The sequence below is a fragment of the Lacerta agilis genome, chromosome 1 (genome assembly GCF_009819535.1).
Source record: "Lacerta agilis isolate rLacAgi1 chromosome 1, rLacAgi1.pri, whole genome shotgun sequence".
In the NCBI taxonomy this organism is placed as follows: domain Eukaryota; kingdom Metazoa; phylum Chordata; class Lepidosauria; order Squamata; family Lacertidae; genus Lacerta; species Lacerta agilis.
The window spans coordinates 118,576,338-118,585,155 of record NC_046312.1 but is presented as its reverse complement, the minus strand read 5'-3'; positions in this window follow the sequence as shown (position 1 = coordinate 118,585,155).

Below are 8,818 nucleotides of genomic sequence, written 5' to 3'. Positions count from 1 at the left end.
AAAACCCTTCTGTTTCACCGCCAAATCTTCCGGGGAGTCTTTGCAAAATTTTGGCACCATTTTTGAGGAAATTGGAGAACGTCAGATTTTTGGTGAAATTCTGACCGCGCGGGTTAGGGATTTTTTTCAAAAAAAAGTTTTTTCCGCAGGTCAACTTGTCGAGGCCTGATTTCCTTTCCTTTGATGAAAAACCCTTCTGTTTTCACCGCCAAATATTCCGGAGGAGTCTTTGCAAACTTTTGGCACCATTTTTGAGGAAATTGGAGAACGTCAGATTTTTTGTGAAATTCTGACCGCGCGGGTTAGGGATTTTTTCAAAAAAAAAAATTTCAGCAGGTCAACTTGTCGAGGCCAGATTTCCTTTCCTTTGATGAAAAACCCTTCTGTTTTCACCGCCAAATCTTCCGGGGAGTCTTGGCAAAATTTTGGCACCATTTTTGAGGAAATTGGAGAACCTCAGATTTTTGGTGAAATTCTGACCGCGCGGGTTAGTGATTTTTTCAAAAAAAGTTTTTTGGCAAGTAAAGTTGTTGAGGCCTGATTTTCTTTCCTGTGATAAAAACCCTTCTGTTTTCCCCGCCAAATCTTCCGGGGCAGTCTTGGTAAAATTTTGGCACCATTTTTGAGGAAATTGGAGAACGTCAGATTTTGGGTGAAATTCTGACCGCGCGGGTTAGGGATTTTTTCAAAAAAAGTTTTTCCGCAGGTCAACTTGTCGAGGACTGATTTTCTTTCCTTTGATGAAAAACCCTTCTGTTTTCACCGCCAAATATTCCGGGGAGTCTTGGCAAACTTTTGGCACCATTTTTGAGGAAATTGGAGAACGTCAGATTTTTGGTGAAATTCTGACCGCGCGGGTTAGGGATTTTTTCAAAAAATAAATTTTCAGCAGGTCAACTTGTCGAGGCCTGATTTCCTTTCCTTTGATGAAAAACCCTTCTGTTTTCACCGCCAAATCTTCCGGGGGAGTCTTGGCAAAATCTTGGCACCATTTTTGAGGAAATTGCAGAACGTCAGAATTTTTGTGAAATTCTGACCGCGCGGGTTAGGGATTTTTTCAAAAAAAGTTTTTCCCCAGGTCAACTTGTCGAGGCCTGATTTCCTTTCCTTTGATGAAAAACCCTGCTATTTTCACCGCCAAATCTTCCGGGGGAGTCTTGGCAAAATTTTGGCACCATTTTTGAGGAAATTGGAGAACGTCAGATTTTTGGTGAAATTCTGACCGCGCGGGTTAGGGATTTTTTTTAAAAAAAAAATTTCAGCAGGTCAACTTGTCGAGGCCAGATTTCCTTTCCTTTGATGAAAAACCCTTCTGTTTTCACCGCCAAATCTTCCGGGGAGTCTTGGCAAAATTTTGGCACCATTTTTGAGGAAATTGGAGAACCTCAGATTTTTGGTGAAATTCTGACCGCGCGGGTTAGGGATTTTTTCAAAAAAAGTTTTTTGGCAAGTAAAGTTGTTGAGGCCTGATTTTCTTTCCTGTGATAAAAACCCTTCTGTTTTCCCCGCCAAATCTTCCGGGGCAGTCTTGGTAAAATTTTGGCACCATTTTTGAGGAAATTGGAGAACGTCAGATTTTGGGTGAAATTCTGACCGCGCGGGTTAGGGATTTTTTCAAAAAAAGTTTTTCCGCAGGTCAACTTGTCGAGGCCTGATTTTCTTTCCTTTGATGAAAAACCCTTCTGTTTTCACCGCCAAATATTCCGGGGGAGTCTTGGCAAACTTTTGGCACCATTTTTGAGGAAATTGGAGAACGTCAGATTTTTGGTGAAATTCTGACCGCGCGGGTTAGGGATTTTTTCAAAAAATAAATTTTCAGCAGGTCAACTTGTCGAGGCCTGATTTCCTTTCCTTTGATGAAAAACCCTTCTGTTTTCACCGCCAAATCTTCCGGGGGAGTCTTGGCAAAATCTTGGCACCATTTTTGAGGAAATTGGAGAACGTCAGATTTTGGGTGAAATTCTGACCGCGCGGGTTAGGGATTTTTTCAAAAAAAAAATTTCAGCAGGTCAACTTGTCGAGGCCTGATTTCCTTTCCTTTGATGAAAACCCTTCTGTTTTCACCGCCAAATCTTCCGGGGGAGTCTTGGCAAAATTTTGGCACCATTTTTGAGGAAATTGGAGAACCTCAGATTTTTGGTGAAATTCTGACCGCGCGGGTTAGGGATTTTTTCAAAAAAAGTTTTTCCCGCAGGTCAACTTGTCGAGGCCTTATTTCCTTTCCTTTGATGAAAAACCCTTCTGTTTTCACCACCAAATCTTCCGGGGGAGTCTTTGCAAAATTTTGGCACCATTTTTGAGGAAATTGGAGAACGTCAGATTTTTGGTGAAATTCTGACCGCGCGGGTTAGGGATTTTTTTTTTAAAAAAAGTTTTTTCCGCAGGTCTACTTCTCGAGGCCTGGTTTCCTTTCCTTTGATGAAAAACCCTTCTGTTTTCACCGCCAAATATTCCGGAGGAGTCTTTGCAAACTTTTGGCACCATTTTTGAGGAAATTGGAGAACGTCAGATTTTTGGTGAAATTCTGACCGCGCGGGTTAGGGATTTTTTCAAAAAAAAAATTTCAGCAGGTCAACTTGTCGAGGCCAGATTTCCTTTCCTTTGATGAAAAACCCTTCTGTTTTCACCGCCAAATCTTCCGGGGAGTCTTGGCAAAATTTTGGCACCATTTTTGAGGAAATTGGAGAACCTCAGATTTTTGGTGAAATTCTGACCGCGCGGGTTAGGGATTTTTTCAAAAAACAGTTTTTTCCGCAGGTCAACTTGTCGAGACCTGATTTCCTTTCCTTTGATGAAAAACCCTTCTGTTTTCACCGCCAAATCTTCCGGGGAGTCTTGGCAAAATTTTGGCACCATTTTTGAGGAAATTGGAGAACCTCAGATTTTTGGTGAAATTCTGACCGCGCGGGTTAGTGATTTTTTCAAAAAAAGTTTTTTGGCAAGTAAAGTTGTTGAGGCCTGATTTTCTTTCCTGTGATAAAAACCCTTCTGTTTTCCCCGCCAAATCTTCCGGGGCAGTCTTGGTAAAATTTTGGCACCATTTTTGAGGAAATTGGAGAACGTCAGATTTTGGGTGAAATTCTGACCGCGCGGGTTAGGGATTTTTTCAAAAAAAGTTTTTCCGCAGGTCAACTTGTCGAGGACTGATTTTCTTTCCTTTGATGAAAAACCCTTCTGTTTTCACCGCCAAATATTCCGGGGAGTCTTGGCAAACTTTTGGCACCATTTTTGAGGAAATTGGAGAACGTCAGATTTTTGGTGAAATTCTGACCGCGCGGGTTAGGGATTTTTTCAAAAAATAAATTTTCAGCAGGTCAACTTGTCGAGGCCTGATTTCCTTTCCTTTGATGAAAAACCCTTCTGTTTTCACCGCCAAATCTTCCGGGGGAGTCTTGGCAAAATCTTGGCACCATTTTTGAGGAAATTGCAGAACGTCAGAATTTTTGTGAAATTCTGACCGCGCGGGTTAGGGATTTTTTCAAAAAAAGTTTTTTTCCGCAGGTCAACTTGTCGAGGCCTGATTTCCTTTCCTTTGATGAAAAACCCTGCTATTTTCACCGCCAAATCTTCCGGGGGAGTCTTGGCAAAATTTTGGCACCATTTTTGAGGAAATTGGAGAACGTCAGATTTTTAGTGAAATTCTGACCGCGCGGGTTAGGGATTTTTTCAAAAAAAAAAATTTCAGCAGGTCAACTTGTCGAGGCCAGATTTCCTTTCCTTTGATGAAAAACCCTTCTGTTTTCACCGCCAAATCTTCCGGGGAGTCTTGGCAAAATTTTGGCACCATTTTTGAGGAAATTGGAGAACCTCAGATTTTTGGTGAAATTCTGACCGCGCGGGTTAGGGATTTTTTCAAAAAAAGTTTTTTGGCAAGTAAAGTTGTTGAGGCCTGATTTTCTTTCCTGTGATAAAAACCCTTCTGTTTTCCCCGCCAAATCTTCCGGGGCAGTCTTGGTAAAATTTTGGCACCATTTTTGAGGAAATTGGAGAACGTCAGATTTTGGGTGAAATTCTGACCGCGCGGGTTAGGGATTTTTTCAAAAAAAGTTTTTCCGCAGGTCAACTTGTCGAGGACTGATTTTCTTTCCTTTGATGAAAAACCCTTCTGTTTTCACCGCCAAATATTCCGGGGAGTCTTGGCAAACTTTTGGCACCATTTTTGAGGAAATTGGAGAACGTCAGATTTTTGGTGAAATTCTGACCGCGCGGGTTAGGGATTTTTTCAAAAAACAAATTTTCAGCAGGTCAACTTGTCGAGGCCTGATTTCCTTTCCTTTGATGAAAAACCCTTCTGTTTTCACCGCCAAATCTTCCGGGGGAGTCTTGGCAAAATCTTGGCACCATTTTTGAGGAAATTGCAGAACGTCAGAATTTTTGTGAAATTCTGACCGCGCGGGTTAGGGATTTTTTCAAAAAAAGTTTTTCCCCAGGTCAACTTGTCGAGGCCTGATTTCCTTTCCTTTGATGAAAAACCCTGCTATTTTCACCGCCAAATCTTCCGGGGGAGTCTTGGCAAAATTTTGGCACCATTTTTGAGGAAATTGGAGAACGTCAGATTTTTAGTGAAATTCTGACCGCGCGGGTTAGGGATTTTTTTTAAAAAAAAAAATTCAGCAGGTCAACTTGTCGAGGCCAGATTTCCTTTCCTTTGATGAAAAACCCTTCTGTTTTCACCGCCAAATCTTCCGGGGAGTCTTGGCAAAATTTTGGCACCATTTTTGAGGAAATTGGAGAACCTCAGATTTTTGGTGAAATTCTGACCGCGCGGGTTAGGGATTTTTTCAAAAAAAGTTTTTTGGCAAGTAAAGTTGTTGAGGCCTGATTTTCTTTCCTGTGATAAAAACCCTTCTGTTTTCCCCGCCAAATCTTCCGGGGCAGTCTTGGTAAAATTTTGGCACCATTTTTGAGGAAATTGGAGAACGTCAGATTTTGGGTGAAATTCTGACCGCGCGGGTTAGGGATTTTTTCAAAAAAAGTTTTTCCGCAGGTCAACTTGTCGAGGCCTGATTTTCTTTCCTTTGATGAAAAACCCTTCTGTTTTCACCGCCAAATATTCCGGGGGAGTCTTGGCAAACTTTTGGCACCATTTTTGAGGAAATTGGAGAACGTCAGATTTTTGGTGAAATTCTGACCGCGCGGGTTAGGGATTTTTTCAAAAAATAAATTTTCAGCAGGTCAACTTGTCGAGGCCTGATTTCCTTTCCTTTGATGAAAAACCCTTCTGTTTTCACCGCCAAATCTTCCGGGGGAGTCTTGGCAAAATCTTGGCACCATTTTTGAGGAAATTGCAGAACGTCAGAATTTTTGTGAAATTCTGACCGCGCGGGTTAGGGATTTTTTCAAAAAAAAAATTCAGCAGGTCAACTTGTCGAGGCCTGATTTCCTTTCCTTTGATGAAAAACCCTTCTGTTTTCACCGCCAAATCTTCCGGAGGAGTCTTGGCAAACTTTTGGCACCATTTTTGAGGAAATTGGAGAACGTCAGATTTTTAGTGAAATTCTGACCGCGCGGGTTAGGGATTTTTTCAAAAAAAAAAATTCAGCAGGTCAACTTGTCGAGGCCAGATTTCCTTTCCTTTGATGAAAAACCCTTCTGTTTTCACCGCCAAATCTTCCGGGGAGTCTTGGCAAAATTTTGGCACCATTTTTGAGGAAATTGGAGAACCTCAGATTTTTGGTGAAATTCTGACCGCGCGGGTTAGGGATTTTTTCAAAAAAAGTTTTTTGGCAAGTAAAGTTGTTGAGGCCTGATTTCTTTCCTGTGATAAAAACCCTTCTGTTTTCCCCGCCAAATCTTCCGGGGCAGTCTTGGTAAAATTTTGGCACCATTTTTGAGGAAATTGGAGAACGTCAGATTTTGGGTGAAATTCTGACCGCGCGGGTTAGGGATTTTTTCAAAAAAAGTTTTTCCGCAGGTCAACTTGTCGAGGACTGATTTTCTTTCCTTTGATGAAAAACCCTTCTGTTTTCACCGCCAAATATTCCGGGGAGTCTTGGCAAACTTTTGGCACCATTTTTGAGGAAATTGGAGAACGTCAGATTTTTGGTGAAATTCTGACCGCGCGGGTTAGGGATTTTTTCAAAAAAAATTTTTTCCAGCAGGTCAACTTGTCGAGGCCTGATTTCCTTTCCTTTGATGAAAACCCCTTCTGTTTTCACCGCCAAATCTTCCGGGGGAGTCTTGGCAAAATTTTGGCACCATTTTTGAGGAAATTGGAGAACGTCAGATTTTTGGTGAAATTCTGACCGCGCGGGTTAGGGATTTTTTCAAAAAAAAGTTTTTTCCGCAGGTCAACTTGTCGAGGCCTGATTTCCTTTCCTTTGATGAAAAACCCTTCTGTTTTCACCGCCAAATCTTCCGGGGGAGTCTTGGCAAAATTTTGGCACCATTTTTGAGGAAATTGGAGAACGTCAGATTTTTGGTGAAATTCTGACCGCGCGGGTTAGGGATTTTTTCAAAAAAAGTTTTTTCCGCAGGTCAACTTGTCGAGGCCTGATTTCCTTTCCTTTGATGAAAAACCCTTCTGTTTTCACCGCCAAATCTTCCGGGGGAGTCTTGGCAAAATTTTGGCACCATTTTTGAGGAAATTGGAGAACGTCAGATTTTGGGTGAAATTCTGACCGCGCGGGTTAGGGATTTTTTTCAAAAAAAGTTTTTTCCGCAGGTCAACTTGTCGAGGCCTGATTTCCTTTCCTTTGATGAAAAACCCTTCTGTTTTCACCGCCAAATCTTCCGGGGGAGTCTTGGCAAAATTTTGGCACCATTTTTGAGGAAATTGGAGAACGTCAGATTTTTGGTGAAATTCTGACCGCGCGGGTTAGGGATTTTTTCAAAAAAAAATTTCCGCAGGTCAACTTGTCGAGGCCTGATTTCCTTTCCTTTGATGAAAAACCCTTCTGTTTTCACCGCCAAATATTCCGGAGGAGTCTTTGCAAACTTTTGGCACCATTTTTGAGGAAATTGGAGAACGTCAGATTTTTTGTGAAATTCTGACCGCGCGGGTTAGGGATTTTTTCAAAAAAAAAAATTTCAGCAGGTCAACTTGTCGAGGCCAGATTTCCTTTCCTTTGATGAAAAACCCTTCTGTTTTCACCGCCAAATCTTCCGGGGGAGTCTTGGCAAAATTTTGGCACCATTTTTGAGGAAATTGGAGAACCTCAGATTTTTGGTGAAATTCTGACCGCGTGGGTTAGGGATTTTTTCAAAAAAAGTTTTTTGGCAAGTAAAGTTGTTGAGGCCTCATTTTCTTTCCTGTGATAAAAACCCTTCTGTTTTCCCCGCCAAATCTTCCGGGGCAGTCTTGGTAAAATTTTGGCACCATTTTTGAGGAAATTGGAGAACGTCAGATTTTGGGTGAAATTCTGACCGCGCGGGTTAGGGATTTTTTCAAAAAAAAAATTTCAGCAGGTCAACTTGTCGAGGCCAGATGTCCTTTCCTTTGATGAAAAACCCTTCTGTTTTCACCGCCAAATCTTCCGGGGAGTCTTGGCAAAATTTTGGCACCATTTTTGAGGAAATTGGAGAACCGTCAGATTTTTGGTGAAATTCTGACCGCGTGGGTTAGGGATTTTTTCAAAAAAAGTTTTTCGGCAGGTAAAGTTGTTGAGGCCTGATTTTCCTTTCCTGTGATGAAAAACCCTTCTGTTTTCACCGCCAAATCTTCCGGGGGAGTCTTGGCAAAATCTTGGCACCATTTTTGAGGAAATTGCAGAACGTCAGAATTTTGGTGAAATTCTGACCACGCGGGTTAGGGATTTTTTCAAAAAAACTTTTTTCCGCAGGTCAACTTGTCGAGGCCTGATTTCCTTTCCTTTGATGAAAAACCCTTCTGTTTTCACCGCCAAATCTTCCGGGGGAGTCTTGGCAAAATTTTGGCACCATTTTTGAGGAAATTGGAGAACGTCAGATTTTTGGTGAAATTCTGACCGCGCGGGTTAGGGATTTTTTCAAAAAAAGTTTTTTCCGCAGGTCAACTTGTCGAGGCCTGATTTCCTTTCCTTTGATGAAAACCCTTCTGTTTTCACCGCCAAATCTTCCGGGGAGTCTTGGCAAAATTTTGGCACCATTTTTGAGGAAATTGGAGAACCTCAGATTTTTGGTGAAATTCTGACCGCGCGGGTTAGGGATTTTTTCAAAAAAAGTTTTTCCCGCAGGTCAACTTGTCGAGGCCTTATTTCCTTTCCTTTGATGAAAAACCCTTCTGTTTTCACCACCAAATCTTCCGAGGGAGTCTTGGCAAACTTTTGGCACCATTTTTGAGGAAATTGGAGAACCTCAGATTTTTGGTGAAATTCTGACCGCGCGGGTTAGTGATTTTTTTCAAAAAAAGTTTTTTGGCAAGGTAAAGTTGTTGAGGCCTGATTTTCTTTCCTGTGATAAAAACCCTTCTGTTTTCCCCGCCAAATCTTCCGGGGCAGTCTTGGTAAAATTTTGGCACCATTTTTGAGGAAATTGGAGAACGTCAGATTTTGGGTGAAATTCTGACCGCGCGGGTTAGGGATTTTTTCAAAAAAAAATTTCAGCAGGTCAACTTGTCGAGGCCTGATTTCCTTTCCTTTGATGAAAACCCTTCTGTTTTCACCGCCAAATCTTCCGGGGGAGTCTTGGCAAAATTTTGGCACCATTTTTGAGGAAATTGGAGGACCGTCAGATTTTTGGTGAAATTCTGACCGCGCGGGTTAGGGATTTTTTCAAAAAAAGTTTTTCCGCAGGTCAACTTGTCGAGGCCTTATTTCCTTTCCTTTGATGAAAAACCCTTCTGTTTTCACCGCCAAATCTTCCGGGGGAGTCTTGGCAAAATTTTGGCACCATTTTTGAG